General features: G+C 37.6%; 1 long non-coding RNA gene across 2 annotated transcripts in view; it reads right to left on the bottom strand.

The window, feature by feature from the left end:
* The window catches only part of LOC109500724, a 257,771-nt gene that overhangs the window by 175,883 nt on the left and 57,872 nt on the right, over positions 1 to 24,016 (bottom strand). Inside the window, exons 4-6 of one of the 2 annotated variants that reach the window (XR_006599352.1) lie at positions 21,626 to 21,663; positions 17,267 to 17,391; positions 7,472 to 7,585 (exon numbers count right to left, since the gene is read on the bottom strand). This is a non-coding gene — a long non-coding RNA (uncharacterized LOC109500724). The remainder of the gene's footprint in view (positions 1 to 7,471; positions 7,586 to 17,266; positions 17,392 to 21,625; positions 21,664 to 24,016) is intronic. The other variant, XR_006599351.1, reaches the window with a different exon arrangement.

The raw sequence follows: 24,016 nt of genomic DNA on the forward strand, positions 1-24,016 counted from the left end.
CCCTTATAAGCTCCTATTTCTCTTTTTTAATACTTTATTTTTGAGAGAGTGCAAGCAGGGGAGGGGCAGAGAGAGAGGGACAGAGGATCTGAAACAGGCTCTGTGCTGACAGGCTGACAGCGGCAAGCCCGATGTGGGGCTCGAACTCATGAACCGTGAGATCATGAGCTGAGCCAAAGTTGGAGGCTCAACCAACTGAGCCACCCAGGTGCCCCTAAGCTCCTATTTCTTAAATACAAAACAAGGAGAGCACAGATGGTGGTACCACCACTCAAGTAAGATGCATAGGAGATCCTGTAAGGAGGAGGCTGCCCCCAAGCAGGCATGGGAGTATATGCTTTTGCCACCTTTGGCTGCCCAGGCACCAACCCCACTTAAGCCTCCCTTTGGGAGAGCAGCCCCTTCCCTTGAGTGCAGTTGCGGCAGGAGCTGCCCCTCACCTCCTATATGTGCGAAGGGGTTGAGGGCCAACACCTCCCTGCCTCAGGAAGCACCTGATTCAACCTCAGCCACTCAGGCACCCTTCCCCAGGAGGTGAATTTGAAGGGTTACAATGAGGTACACCAGCCTGTTTTTGCTGCAGAATTTTTACTTCAGTTCTGCGTTCCCAGTCCTCCAGAGTTTCTGTTCTTGCTGCTTTTCTGCCTGATCCTCCAGATCTCTACTGATGCAGTAGCCCCAGAGCTCTCTAAATAATCAGGAAATTCCCTTTCGGCTCAAAATAGACAGTCACTTTTGACGCTTGCAGCCATGAGCCCTGACTGATGCTATTATAGTTACCAGATGTGAATCTTGCTTGTAGTGTTATTTGGCTCCTCAAGTTCCTTATTCTATGTGTGGTGAGAATTGAACTTGGGAGAGTTCGCTCTGGCACCGGGCGAGTGACCTACTTACTCCGTTGAGGTCCATTGGATCTGACAACAAGGAAACAAGCACAAGGGGTCACAGATACAGCACCAGGGACACAGCACTGCAGGAAGTGCTCAAATGAAAGGCAGACTCCACTCAACCTAATGGATAGAATGACCTGCTGTTATCCTCTCTGTAGGATGCCATAGACACGTAGATGACTTTCAAACTTAAGAATCACTTTGGAAGCTTACTTTAAAAATGTGGTGTCTCTGGGCACCCAGTGGTTGAGTGGGTTAAGCGTCCAACTCTTGGTTTCTGTTCAGGTCATGAACTCAGGGTTCATGAGATTGAACACTGTCAGTGCAGAGCCTGCTTGGGATTCTCTCTCTCTCCTCCTTTCTTTGCCCCTTCCCCACTTATTCTCTCTCTCTCTCAAAATAAATGAAAACTTTGGGGCGCCTGGGTGGCGCAGTCGGTTAAGCGTCTGACTTCAGCCAGGTCACGATCTCGCGGTCCGTGAGTTCGAGCCCCGCGTCAGGCTCTGGGCTGATGGCTCAGAGCCTGGAGCCTGTTTCCGATTCTGTGTCTCCATCTCTCTCTGCCCATCCCCCGTTCATGCTCTGGCTCTCTCTGTCCCAAAAATAAATAAACATTGGAAAAAAAATTAAAAAAAATAAATGAAAACTTTAAAAAAAATTAATAAACAATTTTAAAATGTGGTATCCAAATCATCCTTTCAGAAATGCTAATGTAAGCGGTATGATTTTTATCCTACTTGAAAGAATCTTCCTTTCTCACTTCCCAAGTTCCCTAAAATTTCTATTAGATTTTTTTTTGCATGTGGGGGGGTGGGGAAAGAGGAAAATAGATATTGTCTATAAAAGGACTCTATTACCTAAGAAATGTAACAAATCAACATACAGTAGTGTTATATCCAAACTATACTTAGCCTGCTGGCAATTATTTATGTAAGCTTAGAGAAAGGAAATAAAACAAATGGATAGAAAAACTATACACAGTGCAAGCATTCTTTCTGCACTCTATAGGACAGGACACATGCTCTTGGTCAGCCTCAGCATCACTGTGCCTTTCTCTGTGACCATCTTACCAAGTTGTAGGTGACTCTAGTATCTGAAGATGTGTACCTTTCTAGCAACATGGCCCCCAAACATGAATCAATTGCTGTAATAGGTATTCAGTCAAACAAGCAATTATCTGTTCTGAGCTGGCAGAAAAAAATTCCACAATGGATTTATTAAGAGACCTCTTTAAGAATCTTCCAGGGTAATTTTGCTAACGGTGATTTTCAACTACATGCTAACCTCGGAACTTGATCTCCTAGTAAGAGGACTCTGCTCTTAGCAAATTCAGTCTTGAGAGAGGCTATCCAGTGTAACGTAAGGGTTAAATGTTTTCACTTACAGCCACATTGAGTTCAAGTTATCCCTCTGGCATTTATTAACTGAGCAACTTTGGACAAGTGGCTTACCCCTCCACGCTCAGCTTCCTCATCTATGAAATAACAGTCCCTCCCTCATAAGGAGGGACTCCAGGTTACACAGTGTCAAAACCACATGCAAATCTAATTACTAAGAAGGATAGGATCCCTTCCCCACCTTCCTCCATTTCCCAGAGTCCTGCAATATTTCCTGTGTTCCACTAATACCGCCACATTCAAATTCAAGCAAAGTGAAAACAAGGCAAATGCTGGAAAAACATCTGTCTTGCTTTCTCTTTGGCAACCACTGTGTCTGTAAGCAAGGTTCCTCACGTGGGCTGAAAAATCCAGGAAGTCTTTTAGTTACAAAATTATCATAGCAGGAACTGTGACTTGGGTTAAAACTGGGTGCCTTCCCTGACCACCAGCCTAGGTTGGGACCCCCCCCCACCCATCATATGCTCTCAAGGCATCCTATAATTCTCCGTGGTGATATTCATCACCATGTCATTTAAATAGTGTCTGTCACCCCTCTGTCTCTGCCATCATTCAGCCCCAATGCCTTCGAATGTAAACTTCAAGAGGACTTTTCCGGTCCTATGCCATCAATGCTTAACACGGTGTCTTGAGTAATGCAGGCACTCAATAAATATTTACTGAATGAATGAATGTGTGAATGACAATCCTACACATGTATGGATTTTAGATATTTTCTATTTTTAAAGTAGAGGCTGAGTAGAGAATGGGACCGATACTCATTTCGATATTGTCAGTTTTAAAGCCAGCCATATGCTTCACCATACTAAGTGTTCACTCAATTCATCTGAATTCAACAAACACTTCTTGAGCACTACCATGTGCTACAGGGATCGGGATACAGAGAAACTCGACGAGTTCGTCCTCCTCCACATCCTCTTTTCCTGTCAAACACACAGGAGGGGGAACTTCATATTGTTCTTTCATAAAATGAGCATTTGTTGAGCAATTGCTGTGTGTTGTAAATATCCCTAGCTCCATATTTCTTACTTGTGCCTGTTTTTAATGGTATAGACAGGGATGTGTAGTCTCTTGCCTGTGAACAATTATTCACTTGCTGCATGGGGGTAAATGGGTCCTTCTGGGTCTGTCACCTGGGTCTGGGACAATGATATGTCGTTTTGTACAGACCAGACAACATTATAATTAAAACCCTCAAAATCTCTTGTGTTTCTTACTCTCCCAAGTTCTTTGCAAGTTTAATGGCTCTCTCGGGGAGCTCTCTTCAAGTATTAGTGATCTGATCATTTCCACCTGTGGCTCTACTATCTCAACATTCAGCTTGCAGGGTTGCGATGACAGGGGAACAGAGACAATGAATAACTCACATTGAACTTCTATTCTTTGACCCAGACAGAAATCATATCTAGATCTCATTGATCAGGAGTCACAGGTCCTTAATTTTGTAATGGATCCAGAAAGGAGAGGGGAACTGGATATGGTTAAGCACCACCAGTCTTTATAACATTGTTGTATTTTATTCTTATCAGAAGCAATCCCTGTCAGTGGAGTAAATTGTGAGATAATTGTAAACTACTAAAGCTAGACTAGATATTAAAAAATATCTTCCTTTCCCTATCTTATAATAATGTAAACTAAGGCTAAAAGATCGTCCAAGCTTTCGGAACTAGATAGAGGTAAGACGAACTAGAAACTAGGTGGCCAGAATCCTTATCCGGTATATTCCTCCCACTGCATAATGATCTTCTCACAACACTGTCTGCATGGTACTCTATGTGTCCTCCCCATCAGTAGAAAGCAGAACCGGATAAAAACAGAGCATTTGTGGTTCATCCAGAGCCAAGTGTCTCATGTCAGTTGATTAAATACAGTAGAGCCTTCTGTCTAATTTCAGCAGAAATTCCAGTTCCTTAGACTTTCCATTTTCAATGCAGTATGTTATTTTCAAGGAGAAATTCAGTAGCAGGGACTGAATTTGTTGAGCCCTGAGGCCTGGATTTTAAATTTTATTAAGTATGTGTGTTGCCCTCCCACATCAAGCACAGATAGTTAACTTCTGGTTTGGAAAATCTGCTGGCATTTATTGGGCATATATGAACTGGATTGTGTCCCGTAGCACAGTGAGCTTGATTTACAGCTCATTCTTCTCTACGTATCATTTTTACTGGGGTTGGAAATAGATTTAAAATTTGGTAGTTTAATTTCCCATAATAGCTGAAGACACAGTTGGCAGAGGAGAATTTTTTAAAGAGAATATATTTAGAATTACCTGAGTGAGGGTTCAGTTCATAGGAGGACAAAATATACAGAATTGTCTGTCTTTTGTCTTTCCCCATAGCCTCTTCTTTCCACATACCTATACCAAACATGCTTCTCTACCCAAAAGCGCCTGCACCCTGACACCAGAGGTGACAGAGAAGACGGTGGTGACTAACCTGTTCTTGGTTGGAGGTGGGAACTCGTGATCCCTTAGACTTGACATCAACCAAACCCCAGAGCTCTCTGTTACACATGTATGCACTCTGATGTGCCTCCAAAACCCTTTCAGGGGCACGGCAGCCAGAAACACATCCTCAGACCATTTCAAGTCCCAGACAACAACCATTTCTGGACCTTTCCTGGGAAACATTCTTCTGTCCTCAAGAGCACCTTCAGTACAGCCTCTCCCATGCAGCCTGCAGCCTGAATAGTTCTGACATCACTCCATTTTCTGTAAGTCACTCCCATATTAGCAAAAAAAGAAAAAAAAATGTTTAAAATAGAATGAGGTCTCAGTTTCTTCTTCCTTTTCAAATTCTGCTCCTTTAGCCCAACACCCTCCAGCTGTGCAGGGAGATCAGTGACTTTTTCAGATTCAAGGCCAACATCAGTCTGAAAATTGGCTGGCAGACAGTGCCAAGAGACCAGGCAATTGGCTAGTTTCCTTTGATGACTGTATACTTTCCCCTCTCCTCTGTAAACCAATGAGCTTTTGAGTTGGACTGACTCTCCCCGGTCCAAGCCAATGCCCAAAGTGCGCATTCTAGCATGTGATTCCACAGGCTTTTGCTTAGCAATAGGACAGCTAATGATAGACTTTTATCACAATGTTGTGTGAATTAACTGGGAGTAGAGCAGGTAAGGTTTGTCAGCATAACTAGATAATTTTCAAAAGAGTGTCTCTTCATGTAGCCCCATAGGAGCACAGCATTTGTCTGAGAGAGATTATATTTATCCTTGATCCTGACCATGCCAAAGACCTTGGTCAAGTCATTGAACTTCCTAGGTTATACCCCTCTGAGCTACAGAGTGGAAATCCTAATATACTTGTTTTTCTTTCTCATATGATATGTGAGGGTAAAAGTGAGACTTAGTTATGAAATGCTTTGAATAATTATAAAATAAGGTATAATAATGACAAGCTCATTCAGGTTTGTGGGAATATTAAACAGTACAACAAATGGAAACTTAGAGTATTGCTGCATTACTTAGGATTATATCTGGCTAGCTGTGACTGAAAACCTAAAACAATAGGGGCTTATGCAAGAAATAAATTCATATTTTTTCAATAAAGTCTCAAGGAATAAAGTTTGTTGCTAGTAAAGTGGCTCCAGAAGGGTACCCAGGCTCTGGTTGGTTCTGATATCCCTGCAATGGAGCCCTTGTGCTCACAATGCAAAATCGTTCCTAGATCTCTAGTCATCACATCTATAGTTCTGATGCCAGTAAAGAGGAAACGAACAATGCAAAAGAAAGGACAAATAGTATATGCCAGCTATCTTTTAAGGTAATATGCTGAAAGCTGCCATACAACATTTCCACTTACATATTATTGGCCAAATTTTAGTTACATCATCCTATTAGCAAGGGAGGGTGGGAAATGTCTCTTTAGATGTCCACGTGTCCAATCAAAAATCAAGAAGAATGAGTTTTGGGGTTGGAAACTATCAGTTTATGCATCACCTAATAAAATTAAACGTGCACATACCTTATGACCCAGAAAGTCCATATTTAGTATTTAGGTATATGCCTAGGAGAAACTCCTTCACACGGCTAGACAGAAAACCGTATAGGGATTTCCACTGTGGCACTGTTTCAAATAGTCAAACAGCCTGTCATACTGAGAATGAATATGTAAACTGTGGTTCATTCTTAATATGGAACAATGTACATCAATGCACATGATTTAAAATCATTAATTTTAGGGGCGGCTGGCTGGCTCAGTCGGAAGAGCAAGCAACTCTTGATCCTGGGCTCGTGAGTTGGAGTCTCACGTTGGGTGCAGAGATTACTTAAGATAAACAAACAAACAAACAAACTTAAAAAAATCATTAATCTTATTTACTTAAATCAACCCAGATATAACTCAAACAACTTTGATGGGGAAACTGCAAATTACAGAAATCTGTATGAAGTATGATACCACTTATGCAAATCTTAAAAATACATGGAGCGACTATCTTTGAAAGTTAGCAATGAAGGAAGCAGTGTAAGACAAAGTAAGTTAGAAAACTTCAAAATGACGCCATGATGCCACTGAGGAAGTAAGAAGACATACAGTTTATGTCATGATTTTCCCAACATTTGCCTCCATTTTCCTAAAATGGATTCTGATCCTCAGTTCAAAACATATCATTGAAACCATGACCAAGGACTTATTCTCTGCTTTCATAAAAGTTAAATCTTTTAAAGTCTTTAAAATCTTCTTTACTCCCAGAGAAGAATAACATTCTTTTTTTTTTTAATTTTCTTAATGTTTATTTATTTTTGAGAGGGAGAGAGGCAGAGTGCAAGTGGGGGAGAGGCATAGAGAGGAGACACAGAATATGATGCAGGCTTCAGGCTCTGAGTTGTCAGCACAAAGCCCAACGTGGGGCTCGAACCCACGAACCTTGAGATCATGACCTGAGCCGAAGTTGGATGCTTAACCAACTAAGCCACCCAGGTGCCCCAAGAAGAATAGCATTCTAGCTCAACCTGAGACCACACATATATACCTTGTAGGCAGGGATTTTTGCCCTAATCAGTTTTATATTCTCAGGAGATGCATAGTTCAGTAAATCTTGGTAAAATGGATGAATAAATGAGTGAATCTCAGTCAACCGTTATTTGTCAATATGTTTCAGTGCTAGTTCCCTGTATCCATATTTTCTAGAAAGATCTTTCCTTAAGTGCTTGCCAGTTATCAGAGCAGATACTCCTTACCTGAAATTACTTCATGGTGGCTGTGTCATTCCCTAGTATGCTCAACTCCATGAATGATGGCATGATCTCCAGTTCTTTCAGACTGACTTTTTTTGACAGCTACTCAGAAGAATTCTGTCAAAAAGAATCAAGATATAGCCCAGAGAGGGGTCATAAAAAAGATAGATGAAGAAATACTATGTATTGTTTATGGGTAAAAATATATTTATAGAAAATGGTTAAAATATGTCTGGAAATGGTACCAACTTCAAAAGAGTACCTCAGGATAGAAGGACAGGGGGAAAGGATGGGAGAATTGGTCTTTAACCGCATTCCATAATATCTTATTTAAAGACAAAGAAAGCTGTGAAGCAAAATGACAAATCGTAAACTTCCAATAAATCTGAGCTGTGGGTTTTTTGATATCTGTTTTGTTATTTTCATCATGTTTGAAACATTTCATATTTCTGAACAAAATATTCAGTTGCAGAATATTAGGAAAAATGTGGTACAGTCTTATTGATGGTAGTTGCTGTTTCTGATCGCATAACTTTTGCAACTGTAAGGTAGGTAACAGATGAATGTATAGAATGGACGGTAAAGATCCACCCAAATGAGTGGTGCACATTTGCTGAATTGAAAAAGTCATCTGGAAGGAATTTGGGGAGAAATGCCATCTTCTGGAAGTTTGCCTGAACAGAGGAGACAAACATTAGCAGAATCCAGAGCCTCCCCTCCCCCAACCTCCATTTTTGTCCTTTACTACTTCAATCTCTATGCTTGGTGACACAGATTGTCTTTCAAGCTTCAGTCATTCCAAATATGTTTTCACCTAAGGACTTTAAACCTTCTGTTCCTCTTGCCTAATATACCTTTCCCATACAGCCCCCTCAACATTCAGGGCTCTGTGTAAAAGACACCTTGCCAGGAGGCCACCTAGGATTGCCCTAGCTAAAGTTGATTCCTCAACTCCTACTCCAGCAGTACCTATTTCATTATTATGCTTTAAAAATTTCCTTCATATTGGTTGTCACCATCCGAAATTATTCTAATGATTTCGTTTCTATGTATTTGTCTTTCCCCACAAAGTGTAAGCCCTATAGGAGAAGGTACTTAATTCGTTTTGTTTACTGCTGTATCTCCAGGATCTAAAACCATGCTTGGCACTAGCTGTTGAGTGAATGATACATGTCAGAAGATGTGATAGCCTCTAAAACCAGGGAGGAAAGGTGAAAGGTTTTTTCCAATTAGAGGAATTAATAGCCTAGAAGGCCTTAATCTCAAGAAAGTGTAGTTTCTGTTATTGATTTTTACTTTAATCGACTATTTTAGAGCAGTTTTAGATTTACAGAAAACTTACATAGAGTTCCCATATCCCCTTACAGAGGGGTCCCATATACTCCTTTCCCCACCACACACATATCTTGCATTAATTTGGCACGTTTGTTGTAATTGATGAACCAATACTGATACAGTATTATTAACAGAAGTTCATAGTTTACATTAGGGTAAGTCTTGATGTTGCATACTCTATTGGTTTAGACAAATTCATAACATCATGAATCCACCGTGATAGCATATATAGCATAGCTTTGCCGCCCTAAAAATGGTTTGTGCTCCCCCTATTCATTTCTCCTACACTTCCCTTAAACACCCCCCCCCCAACCACTGATCTTTTTACTGTCTCCATAGTTCTGCGTTTTCCAGAATGTCATACAGTTGGAATCATATAGTATGTAACCTTTTTAGACTCGTTTCTTTCATTTAGCATGCATTAAAAATTTATCCGCATATTTTCCTCTCTTGATCACTCATTTGTGTTTATCACTATTGCAAAGTGTTAACATTTAAATGTAAAATATGTATTTATTTTACCACAATGGGTCATAATCCATCATATATATCTACCATAGTTTGTTTATCCATTCCCCTACTGAAGGACATTCCAATTGATTGCTTCCAATTTCTGGCAAAAATGAGTAAAGTTGCTATAAACATTTCATGTGTAAGTTTTTGTGTGGATATAAGCTTACAACTCATTTTGGTAAATACCTAGGGATATGATTTCTAGATCGTATGGCAAGCCCCAGTTTTTGACAGAAACTGCCAAACTGTCTATGAATGAATGACTCGACCATTTTGCATTCCCACTGACAACAAATGAGAGTTCCTGTTTCTCCACATTTTCACCAGCATTTGGTGTCATCAGTGTTTTGGCTTTTAGCCATTCTCACAGGCATGTAGTGGAATGCCATTTTTGTTTTAATTTAAATTTCCTAATGACATACAATGTTGAGCGTCTTTCATATGTTTATTTTTTTTATCTCTCTACCTCCTTCCATGAGGCGCTTACACAGATCTTTTAGCCATGTTTTGGAAACTGAATTGTTTCTTTTACTTGCTGAGTGGTAGGAGTTCTTTGTTTTCGATGTAAGTCCTTTATCGGATATGTGTTTTGCAAATATCTTCTCCCAGGTCGTGGACTTCTATCTTAAGACTGCACTAGTTTTTATAGAGTCAGTTTCTCAATAATTTTATCTGATACACTCCTAATGTCCTCTGAGAGTCCAAGCATGCCTGTCTATGTGATTGCTTACAACGCCTGATTTCTGTCCCCCTCCACCGATTTTGCCTCCTGGCACTCACATTAGGAGGATGGGTGGGAGAACAAAACTGGATATTATAACAGTTCCAGTGAATACATCATATGAAAGACACTGTTTTAAAATTGCCTATTAGTTAACAGAGGGCTTTGTACACATCTCTATTCCAGAGGATGGGGCAGAGACCATACCTATAAACAAGGTGCAGCTTATTAATGTTATCTCCTTTGCATGATATTAACATCTTCTGATTTCATTGCCAGAGATTCTTCCCTTTGGCAATCCTGTGCTGCCCCTTCCCATCCTTCAGAAAGGGGGGAATTCAGGAGACAATACAGTTACAGTGAATTTTCACTGGGAGAACACAAGTTAAACTTAAAACTAGTTCATCAAGAAAATTCACTGATAATTATTGTGAAAGAGAACTTTTCTGCTTATTTCAACTGGGGATTATTTTGTGTTATGTTATGTTATGTTATGTTATGTTATGTTATGTTATGATGCTATGTTATGTTATATTTTTGTTTTAGAGAAAGCACATGAGCTGGGAAGAGGGACAAAAGGAGAGAGACAGAGAGAGAGAGAGAGAGAGAGAAAGAAAGAGAGTGAGACAGAGTGTCTTAAGCAGGCTCCATGCTCCATGCAGAGCCCACGGTGGGGCTTGATCCCATGTTCCCACAACCCTGGGATCGCAACCTGAGCTGAAACCAAGAGCTGGATGTTCAACCAACTGAGCCAACCAGGCGCCCCAAATGGCGGTTATTTAGGTACATAATAATCATTTATTGACACAAAGACTTGTATATAAAGAAACTGCTTTCTTTTAAAGTTTTAGCTTTAACCATCCTCTGACTAAATCCTAAATTAAAAACTTTCCACTGATTCCTAGCTTGTTGCTAAACTTCATCTTCCAAATGACACGGGACTATGTTCTTGGGCTTGGGTGTAGAATTTCTCCCAATAGACTCCTATATGTACAAAAAGCATTCATGCAATCTGAGGGATTCTATAACAGATCCCCAAAGAGGATCTCTTTCCCTTATGCTTTTTTCCCCTGATTTCAGGCACAGTAAACTAGAGTTTACAAAGGAAATTCCTTTCCTATGCAAAAATCTGAAACAGCAGCTTTTTATCATTTAATAACTTAGCATTAGTTATTTTCAAAGGGGAAGAAGATAGGTGTTATTTTGAAAAGGGAAAGAAGCCAGTGAAAAAATTATAAACATTGTTTAGTTTCAAGTTTTTGAGGGAGCGGTATCCACAGGAACCAAAGTCATCTGAACGTCCAAAATGGGTACCTTTCTCTGATGGAGTAGACACCTTCCAGGGCTCACTTAGAGAATTTTCAGAATAGCCTCCAAACAAAACCTATTTTCTCCACTGACTTGCCTCTGTGCCTGAAATCCCTACCAGTTCTGTTCTTCCGCTGGGGTCTGCATTCCTTACAAGAAACCTCCTACTCCCTGCTGCCCACAAAGCAGCAAAGTTGACAATGTACAAACACATGATAATATTTGGGCAAGTAATATATCAGATTGTCATCATTCATTCTTTTGGTTACTGAGTAGTATTCCAATTGTGTATGTCCCACAGTTTTGTTTGTCCATTCATCAACAGATGGCTATTTGGGTTTTTTCTACTTTGGGACTATTATGAATAAAGTTGCTATGAACGTTCATACACAAGTCTGTGTATGCACGTATGCTTTCATTTCCCTTGGATAAATGGTTAGATGTGAGATTGCTAGATCGTAAGGAATCTGAATTTTTTTTTTCAAATTCCCCAGTTCTGACTCCTGTTTGCCTTCATTTGGGGCCTTTGTACCTCTTTTGATCTCAGTTAGTTGGGTCCTTCTTGTTTGTCATCTGCCCAGCGGACCTATTTTTACCTTCGTTTTTCATTAATGCATGGACTTGGGTTTACCTACTTTGTTCATACTGAAGGTTTTATGCTCTGACACTTATTACAAACCAGCCTAAGCCAATTTGGTCACATCTCTTTTGACCTTTTGGTATATAATTATAGCCACACATACAGTTTCAGTTTCTTCAGTAAGAGCAAGTTCCTGACCAAAGTCTCCCAAACATGCTGCCATTTACTAAATAAATTTTTGCTAACAAGCAGACACAAAACAGTAGGCACAGCCTGTGCTATAAAGTCAATTAAGACCTAGTTCCCTGTCCCCTTAAGTATGCCTACCACACTGTGCAGAAGAGACTAAATGGAGGTAGATGGGTCAATATTCTAGAAGCAGGATTTTGTGGCCCTGATAACCTACAGTAGTACTAATAGTAAGGTACAGTGTAGAGCTGCAGGCACCAACCTTCAGAGTTCTGGCTAAACAGGGCCTGCTAGATTCTTAGATTTGTGAAGGATGGAGATTGTCTCTAAACTATTCTATCCATTCCACATACCAAGAATATTATTCATTTCACCAGTGAAAGCTTACATGGTGCTAATTAATGGACCACAAATTTCACCAATGAAAATTCATTTCTAGCTTTCACACTACCACCTGGTGCTAATCAAAAACAAATATAACTGAAGCACTTGTAGTATACACATTTCATAATCTGGACCTTCTTATATCACCTGGTTACCTGTGAAAATTGAATTTCTGATTAGGACAGTGTACAGCATGTGACCTAAACTAAGCAATACCTACATATATCACATATGTCACTTGATATTTGCAGAAGTATTTTAAAGTAAATTATAAACATCATGACAACTCTTGGGGCACTTGGGTGGCTCAATCAATTAAGCATCCGGCTCTTGATTTTGGCTCAGGTCTTGATCTCACTGTTCGTTCATGAGTTTGAGCTCCACATCAAGCTCTGTGCGGATAGTGCAGAGCCTGCTTGGGGTTCTCTCTCTCTCTCTCTCTCTCTCTCTCTCTCTCTCTTTCTCTCTTTCTGCCTCTTCAGCATGTATGCTCTCTCTTTCCCTCTATTCCTTCAAAATAAATTTTAAAAATTTAAAATAAATAAATAAATAACATAACATAACATAACATAACATAACATAACATAACATAACAACATAACACTTAACAACTCTCAAATGCTGCCTTGGAAATAACATTTATTGAGCACCCAATATATGCTAGGCAGTCTGCTAGGTGTCTTATAATTCCATTTATATTCCTCATCTAGAGAATTATAATAACTCAATGAAGTAGGTAATATTGTGAATTTCTGTTTTACAAAGAAGAACTCTAATTTACTCCAAACAATTTGAAGCAATAAAGCTGTAGTTCAAATCTAAGTCTATCTACCTGCAAAGCAATGTTTCAGTCATTGTACAGCTTAAGAGATATAAACACATTTTTTTAGTATCTACTCAAAGATGTAGCTAAGTCACTGTGTATTAATCTTTCTTCTACTTTTTGGTTAATACATCTGGAAATCTTGGAGAATCTGTTGACAGCACTTTATCCCCATCAAAATAAACATACATGACCAAGTTTGTCAATAACATCAGGAAGTTTGTGAAAACTTCCCCTATCTTCCCTACGCCCAGCATGAATCTCAGATTAAGAATCCCTACAACAAGTAATGTTAAATAGTTCTCCACTTCAGATTGTAATATATACTGTTTGCTCTAGTTTTCATGTTTGTACTTCTGAAAGTGCTATTTGTTTCTAAGTTAGAGAAGCTATCCACCCTGTTTCTAATGGGGCTTCCGATTTCTTCATTTTAAATGGCACCTGGATATAGGAAGTTAATCAGCAACAGAATCCCCTTCTTGGTGACTATACCTTTAATCCTTCTTGGTGACCACACCTGGTAACTATACTTGAAAGATACAGTTTTCTCTGTATTTATACCTCAGAAACTATACTTAATGACTCTGCCCAAAGCCACTGTAGAAATAGGGTCCCTAAGCCAAAGGCCACATCCCTGACTATTCAGGAGTCCAAATGTCCAACAGGTCACTTCAGAAAACTGGCCACAAGGTAGCCTCCCTTCTGTCATTTGAGCATAAAAGCAAACCTGTATTTTTCTGTCTCCTTCCAGATTCTTCAATGCCTTTGACATTGTATGAACTTTCCTAAGCTAGGCATACTGCCAGGGCTCTGTGTCATGTGACTGAGGGCCTTCTCTAAATAGAATGCATGAACCACTCATTAGCATAATTTAAACATTAATTATGAAAACAGTCCCCCAAATGCCATGAAAACAAATAAACCACTGAGCCACTACTGAGCAAACTACCTTACTGCTGAGGCTCAGACAAACAATAGAATGATTAGCAAAAACACATTACTAGACTCAGTTATATTTCACACAGTATTTGACAATACATAGGGCCCACCTCTGATTCCCCATAAATAAGATATACAATTTAATGGTTCTCTTTTATCTTACACATCATAGTGAATCTGTGAGAACATCACTTAACCTCTTCAATCCATCTTTCAACTGCTGTTTGCTTACAGATAAGAATGAACACAAATGTAACTGTTTTTATTTTATTCTATGAATATGTACTTTTATGTTGTCTCTGATAAAGTGAAAAATACATATCGATATATAGAGAAATTGCTTTGCCATATATAAACAATGATTTTAAAGATTACTGAAATACAACCAACTACAGAATTCAGCATTTTTGGTAAATGTTGAATCCATTTCAAGGTATTTTATTATTTGGGATTACTAGAAGGACATCATCACAGCCTAGTTTTTCCAATAATTTAATTTTAAGGCATGTACAGAGATTATAGCATGAAAATGAAGGTATAATGCAAACAGCACACCTGAGTTTTATACTAGGTAGAAATTAATGAAAAGTAATCTAGTGTTATAATTATTCTCTGCTAACAAAAGAACTTCCTTTTTAATCATTCGATACTGATTCTTAAAAGAAGCCAATAGCTATAAAGTGGTGATCAAATATGTTTTGGCAAAACTAGATACAGTAAGCACTTTGAGAAGCTAATTTCTTCAAGAAACAATCGTTTTTCTTTTCATCTAAATTTTCAAAGCATTTTGATCTTAGTTTTTATCTCATTTACAAAATTTAAGAGTCCATAGTTTAATCAACTTCTCGCATACTTAAAATGGGGGCAATAATAGTAACTACTATTGTTGTAATGCATGTTAATATCCTGGCATGGAAGATTTCCAGGTTCTGCTCCAACCTGGAAACAGCCCAGAACTTGTCACTCCTGTCCTTATAACAAGAAAAAGCTGAACAAACTAAATATCAACAACTCTTGGGGGCCCATTAGATAACTTAGGCCACAAGGCAAACCAATATCCACAGTCTGGAAACATAGGCACGTCTAGGGAGATACAGCCAAGATCTGCTTGCCTAAAACAGAAGCAGCTGGAGCCATACACTGGGAAGAGTACTTAAATGATTATTTTGATGAATTGTGGAGGATGAATTTGGATTAATGTAACAGTGAGAAACTTTTGGGACTTCAGTCTTAGGATGGGCCCCACACTCTCAAGATTTTTACCCCCATCAATTTCACTAGGTTCTCATGGTGAAGATCAAAGAAGTTCCCCCTAGTTCATCGCTCTGCCTTTAGCAGAGATCGGGGAAGAGTAATTTTAGTGTAATAATCCCAGAGCCTTCTCGGTAACAAAGGCCTACTCTCCAGGAGAGAAGACTTTGCCAGGACATTTCTCCAACACCAGCCCCCCAATAGGCTTCCTGTCTCATTTAAGTAAAAAAAAAAAAAATCCATAGGGTCAAGGCTAGGGAAATAGGTTAGGAATGCTATAGCCAGGGAATAAAATGGGGATGGGGAGAAATATTTGTGAAGGTCACAGCCTAGGGACACAGGCCGACTAAAAGACTCAAATTTAATCATACAATATAGACTACTTCCCTTTCCCCATATCTACTCACCCCATCCACAGGGCTCCTGTTGGTATATAATAGTAGTAGATTATAACTAAAGAACTGCAAGATGTGAACTCTAAGGAGGATTATTTAGGGAAGCCTAAACTCAAGAAGAGTGACAAAAACTAGGACCCTGGAGAAATTGAAGCCTCTGGCTCCTGTAACTACAGCAAACATGAATCACAGCTACTACAGCACCTACTAGGCAGATTAGCATAAATCTTCAAGCTAAATTCCTATTTCCCTCAGTTCCTATTACTCAGTACAGCATGTCTAGCTTTCAACAAAAAATTACCAGGCTAGTGGGAATGCAAAATCGACAACCACATTGGAAGACAACTTGGCAAGTTCTTAAAAGGCTAAACATAGGTTTACCATAAAATCAGCAATCACACTCCTGTGTATTTACCCAACTGATCTGAAAACTCTGTCCACACATAAACTTGCATATAAATGCTTATAGAAGCTTTATTCATGATCACCCTAAACTGGAAGCAACCAAAATGTCTTCCAGAAGTAAAGAGATAAACAAACTGTGGTTTATGCATACAATACAATACTACTCCACACCCACAAAAATAATTAGCTATCAAACCAGAAACAGACATGGGATATTTAAAAGCATATTGTAACTGAAAGAAGCCAGTCTAAAGACTCTAAATACTTTATGATCTTCTATAAAATGCAAAACTATAGAGATAATAAACAAATCAGTGTTCACCAAGGTTTCAGGAGAGCTGTGTTAGTTAGTAGGTGAAACAGGGTTTTTGTTGTTGTTGTTGATGTTGTTGTTGTTGTTGTTGTTATTTTGTTGTTGTTGTTTTGGGGGGGGCAGTCAAACTGATCTGAATGATATTGTGATGGTGGACACATGACATGACATACTTGTCAAAACCCATAGAATTTCATAGCACAAAAATGAACCTTAAGATATAAAAATTAGCCAAAAATATCATTTGGAAGGTTGGAGGCTCCAGGATGGAATGTACAATGCAACATAACAATTTAACTGTGTTACAAATATATGAAATGACCTCACTGAAGGAAATAGGGGGGAAAAGATGCCTACCTCTATAACTATAGAAATAAGTAGAGTCTGCATGACTAAAGGTAACAGAAACTGTATCTAAGCATTGTCCTCTAGTTGATTAAATTGCTTCCCATGGAGGTATAGGCTACCAATTCTGCAACCACTACAGATAAGCAACAGGTGGAGGCTAGAAGGACCCATTGTTTAATGGATTAGAATTGGAAACATCAGTATGAATTTATCTTTAGGTTAATATAGATACTGACAGTAATACGTAAAAATATTTATAAATATGTGCATATACAGAGGCTAGTATATACATACATATCCTTGCTCTGTCAGCTGAGAGGGGCAAAAACAATACTCAGGTAAGCAATTCACCCAGATCTTGGTTTCTAATTCTCCAACAAAAGGAAGCTGGGATCCTGGAGAAATGGCTGAGTCTAGGACTGAAGCAGGAAATATATAAGATGAGCCTGAAGCATCTGTAGTGCAAGAAAGTAAGAAAGTGTGCAAAAAAGAAAATAATAATAATAATAATAATAATAACAGAAATCCACAATAATAAGGGCATGTTAAAGGGACATGGGAGTCAACTAAAAGAGTTCCCAATTGCCAAAGCTGGAACAATTAAAGCAAGAAAATAAATAAAGTAGCATTGGATCATAATCTAGTGTATAAAGCAAATATCCACAAATCCATACCAATATAACAAATGATTGAATAAGTAAATAAACTGAGGAAAATAGACAAATAACTCATGTAGAAAAGTTCCAAATAATTTATGTAGATATTTCACCCTCAAAGTGGTAGCATAACTCATCATTTATTAAATGAGTGTGGTGAATAGTGACTTCCTTCCAAAGAATACAGTATGGAGGAAGGAAAGAGGGGATTATAACTTTACAGTTAAGAGAACTGATACACACTACCTCAGCCAGAGAGTCAAGGTCAACATCAACAATGATGTCACTTTGATAGTATGTACCCTTGACTTGATATATGACTTTAGCTCTATTGTCTTATTTCCCCAAAGCCCATTACCCCAGTCTAATCATGAGAAAAGCATCAAATAGTAATAGAGAAACACTCTACAGTTGATTATATCTGTCAAGATCATTAAAAACAAGAAGAGTCTAAGAAACTGTCACAGCCAAGAGGAACCTAAGAAGACATGACAATTAAATGTAACATGTTATTCAGAACAGGATCCTGGAACAGAAAAAGAACATTAGGTAAAAACCTAAGGAAACTTGAAAAATGATTAATTTTAGTTAATAATGTGTCAATTTGGTTCATTAATTATGACAAATGTGCCATATTAATGGTACATTATAATGGTACAAATGTATCATTATAATGCATCTATTATTAATTAGTAATAGGTGGAATGGGGTACAGGGTACATGGAGACTCTCTGTATTATCTTCCTAATCTTTCTGTAACCTAAGACTATTTAAAAAAAATTTTTTTTTGATTTTAGAAAAGTATATGGTGGCATCATCTCCCTGCCTCATGGGACGTACTCAGTAAATGTCAACTATTATTATTTACACAATGAACACTAAGTTGGCAGGGATCTCTGTGGTCAAAGAAAAGTTAGATGATCATTAGAGATTTAAATAGAATGTTGACTGTAATTAACCTGAACAAACTGGAATCTAAAAAGAAATGTTAAACCATGCATTGGCCATTACCAGACTCTCATTTTCTTTAAGAGTCAACCATAGAATAAAGTAAGAATCAGAATATGAGGTAGAGGAAAAGCAAACCCTAAGTGATTTTCTTTCTTCCCCTAAAAAGGACAAATGAACAATACTGCCTCCTGTAACAAGGCCCTGTATTGCTTTCAAAGTGATGTCATCCAATCCACTCCAGAAGGCTCAACACACCATCCTGTCAGAGTCGTTTACATTTTCATAGTGAGCTTCTGAAGATCTAAAGATCCTTAAGATATAAGCAGACATCCAATATTACTGTGGCTCAGATAGGCTCTGGAAAAGTATGGGAAAAGATGAGCGATGTGAATAAACATGATGGAATATTTCATTGGAAAAAAAATGAAGTATGTGCTTAAAAAATGATTCCTATGTCTGGGCATTCATCCCTTTTCTCATTTATCAGATAGATCCTTTTGAGAAATTCTGAGTTGTTGAAGAAATTGTAATTGACAATTCATTTATTACCAGGGCCATGCAGCCTGGGGTTGGGGGGTGGGCAGGAAAGTGTCAAAGTTTTATTTTCCCTTTATTTTACAAATCTAAGAAACTCATTCAAATCCTCATAGCTTAGGGTGAGCCACATAGGCGAATTTTCACCTCTGAATTCATTAATTGCTAATATTTGACTCCAACACTGCTGGTGTCCCTTTGGGCAAATTAACAGACTGGATTTAAAGGCTTAAAGGCCCTGGATTTAAAGGTTTGTTGCACTGTGAATAGAAAAACAAGTGCACAACCTTATTTTCTGCCATTGCCTATCAAGGTCCCTCTTATTTTAAAATTTGGTAGGTTAACTGGGGGCACCTGGGTGCCTCATTCGGTTGGGCGTCTGACTTTGGCTCAGGTCATGATCTCAGGTTCCGTGAGGTTGAGCCTCGCGTCAGGCTCTGTGCTGATAGCTCGGAGCTTGGAGCCTGCTTAGGATTCTGTGTCTCCTCTCTCTCTGCCCCTCCCCTGCTCACGCTCTGCCTCTCGCTCTTAGAAATAAATAAACATTTAAAAAGTTTTAAAAAATTTTGCAGGTTAACCAAAACTACCATCTATGTTTAGATCTTTAAAATAAATACTAAATTCATCTATTAATGATGAAGTTCAGATTATTAAAGGAACTGGCTTTTAATATTCTGAAAAGGAATCTGTCCATGAATAAGTCCCTCTGAATCTCCATCTCATCAGGATGCACAAAAAACCAGTATGAACACAATGGCTACAATGGCCAATTACATGCCTGTATCAGCCTGAATTATGAAGCCAGTCAAGTTAGGCATGGGAAGGCTGCATTTGTCACCATACAGGTGCCATTCTAGAAGCAGTCACTTTAAACATGATGCCAATGAATCCTTGCCAAAGGGAAAATTTATACTAGATTGAAATATATTCCCTCCTCTTTCAGGTATATTTGTATTTTGATAGCAATGCCTAAAGACCAAAAACAAACAAACAAAACCCAGAAACAAACAAACAAACAAAAAACACCACAAAATTTAAAGGTGCAACTGTTTATTCGGGGAATTTTAGACTGTCAGATGATGAAGAGAAAGGAAAGGAAAAATGTTTGGAATAGGTTTTGAATCATATCAGAGAAGCAGTCTCCTAGTTTGTATCTCCCAATTATTTCCCTCTCTATATAGTCTCTTGCTACATGAAAAAACTTGACTTTATTTAAATTGCATTTATTGTACAGAGTTTCAACAACATTGAATAGCATTTTAAGAATAAAATTTATGTATAACTCCATGTCAAGCACAATTGTTCTAAGGGTTTTTACATAGCTATATTTCATTGTAATCAGTAAATTTACTTCCTATACTTTACACTTGCCAATGTATTCATCCATTCAACAAATATTTATTAAATGCCTACTATGTGCCAGGCATCATTCTAGGGGTTGAGATACATCACTGAACAAAACAGACAAAATTCCTGATTTCATGAAGCTTATGTTCTACTGAAGGAAAGATATAAATAATAAATATAATATCTAAAAATTAGATATGCTATATTTTTAAATAATTAAGAAGGGCAGGTAGGATTGGCAGTGAGGATTGGGAAGGAGGATATAATTAAAAATAGTATTGCTGGGGTAGACATCCTTGAATAGTGACATTAGAGCACAGGCTTGCAAGAGGTAGTCAAACACGTAGATATCTAGGGAAAGAGACTTCCAGACAGAGAAAATAGTCAGTGCCAATGACCTTTGTGCTGTGAATGTGGCTTGCATGTCTGACTAGCAGCAGGGAAGTCAGTGTGGCTGGGGCAGAGTAAGCAATAGACAGGGTAGAGGCAATGTCAAAGATAATGAAAGCCAGAAAACGTAAAGTCTTGTATACCATTGTAAGGGCTTTGGCTTAAGTATTATGCAGTTTTAGACAAGTGATTAATCATTACAAGGCTCAGTTTATATAATTTGTGAAATGAGGAGCAATCAACTAAAAAAGAGGAACAACTTTTAATCAATAATGGAGAGGAAATGGGATAATAAAAATTAATACTAAAGAAAGCAAAAAAAGAAAGGAAACAAAAAATTCAGAAAAGAGAAAACAAATAACCAAGGTAGTACATTTAAACTCAACCATAAAGTAATGATGATTACATTAAATGTAAATGGTCTACAAACTCCAATTAAAGAGCAGACTGTTAAATGAGTTAAAAAGCAAGACCTACCTACATGCAGTCTATAAGAAACACACTTGAGACATAAACCCCAGAGGGGTTAAAAGTAAAAGAATGGGAAGAGATATACCAAGTTAAATTCAACAAAAAGGAATTTGGAATAGCTATATTAATATAGACTTCAGAGTAAGGAATGTTACCAGCATAAAGAGGTACATAGTACGATGACAAAGGAGTCAATATATCAATAAAACATAACAATTCCAAAAGTATCTGCACCTAAAAACAGAACTTCAAAATACAGACAGCAAAAATTTATAGAACTTAAAAAAGAAATATATAAACTCACAAGTATTGATGAAGATTTCAAAATCCCCTTTCCAATAACTGAAAGAACAAATAGATAGGAAATCAGCAAAAGGGCTCAAACACTGTTTGCCAACTTAACCTAATTGACATCTGTAGAACACTGCAGTCAAAAATAGCAAAATAGGAGCGCCTGGGTGGCTCAATGAGTTAAGCATTGACTTTGGTTCAAATCACGATGTCATGGTTCATGGGTTCAAGCCTCACATTGGGCTCTGTGCTGACAGCTCAGAACCTGGAGCCTGCTTTGGATTCTGTCTCCCTCTCTCTCTGCCCCTCCCCTGCTGGCACTCTATCTTTTTTCCCTCAAAAATAAATAAACACTAAAAAATTTTTAAAAATAGCAAAATAGACTTTTTTCAAATGTACGTGGAATACTTTTACCAAGACAGACCATTTCTGAACCAGAAAACATCTCAATAAATATAAAAGGATTGAAATTGTCAATGTATATTCTATGACCTCAAAATAATTATAGCAGAAATCAATAAGAGAATTATATCTGGAAAATCCCCCCAAATTTGGAAATTATATAGCACATTTCTGTATAATGCATAGGTAAATTAAAAATAACAAGAGAAATTAGATATTATTTTAAACTAAATGAAAACAAAAACACAAAATATCAAATGTGTAGGATGTAGCCAAGCATGTATGTTTTAACATATGGCATAAAATATGTATAATAAAAAAAAATAAAGATCTCAAATCAAATCTGTTTCTACTTTAGAAACTAGGTGCGCACATGCATGCGCGTGCGCGCGCGCACACACACACACACATAATAAAGCCAAAGAAAGCCAAAGAAAGAAAACATGCAGGGTAACAGCAGACATTAATAAAATTAAAAGAAAGAGAAAGATATCAATGAAAGTACGAGCTGTATCTTTGAAAGAAAAACAAAACAATATAAATGATAGACTTCTAGCGAAACTAATCATAAAAAAACTAAGGAAAAGTAAGTACTGATATCTAAAATGATATATGAGTCATAACTACAAATACTACAGACCCTAAAATGATATAATAAAATATTTTATTTTTAAGTTTATTTATTTATTTTGAGAGAGAGAGAGAGAGAGTGAGTGGGCATAAGTGGGGGAGAGAAGCTGGGGGAGAGGGAGAGAGAATCATAAAGAGGTTCCACACTGTCAGCCCAGAGCCCAACACGGGTCTCGATCTCAGGAACCAAGATCATGACCTGAGAAGAAATCAAGAGTTGGACCTTAACTGACTGAGCCACCCAGGTGACCCAAGAAAATATTTGAAACAACTTTTTTGGCCAATAGTTAACAACTTGGATAAAATAACAAATTTTTTGAAAGGCATGAAGTTCCAAACCTGACTCAAGAAGAAAAAATAACCTGAATAATCCTATAAATTTTAAATACATTGAATTCATAGTTAAAAACCTCCCCACAAAGAATACTCCAAGCCTAGGGGGCTTCACTGGTAGATTCTGTCAAACATTTAAGAAAGAAATGATAACAAATCTACACAACACACTCCCCACAAATAAAAGAGAACATATTCCATAATATTCAATGAAGCCAGAGAAGACATGATACCAAAACTAGACAAAGCCATTAGAAAAGAAAAGTAAAAATAGGAAGAAAGGAAAAGAAAGAAAATATGAAAACAAGACACAGTTATTCCCCATGAATAGTAGCAAATTGAATCTGGCAATATATAAAAATATAATGCATCATAATCCCATGGAGTTTATCCAGCAATACAAGGTAGTTTGAACATTTTAAAAACAAAATTTAATGTACCATATTAACAGACAAAATAAAAATTATATGATCTCAATAGAGGCAAGAAAAACATTTGACAAAAATCCACATACATTCTTGATAAAAAAAAAAAACTCAGCAAACTAGGAATAATAGGCAAAGACTTGCTCAATTTGTTAAAAAGCATTTTTGGAAAACCCACAGCTAGCATGATACCTAGTGGTAAAAAACCTTGTAATATGAAAACAAGGAAAAGATTCTTCTTCTCAGCACTTTTATTCATGTTATATTGAAGGTCCTCGCCAACAAGGAAGAAAAGATTAAAAAGAAATTCTTTGCAAACTTTCTTTGCAAACAATATGATTACCTATGTAGAATACCTTAGTCAACATCAATTTTATTTATTCATATATATATATATATATATATATATGCAACAAAAAATTGGAAATGTAGAATATCTTAGTCAACATCAATTTTATTTATTCATATATATATATATATATATATATATATATATATATATATATAACAATTGGAAATTTCTATTTAAAAATACTATTTACAGGGGCACCTAAGTGGCTTAGTTGGTTGAGAAACCGACTTGATTTTGGATCAGGTCATGATCCCAGGGTTGT

This window comes from Felis catus, chromosome B3 (genome assembly GCF_018350175.1).
Source record: "Felis catus isolate Fca126 chromosome B3, F.catus_Fca126_mat1.0, whole genome shotgun sequence".
Classification (NCBI taxonomy): domain Eukaryota; kingdom Metazoa; phylum Chordata; class Mammalia; order Carnivora; family Felidae; genus Felis; species Felis catus.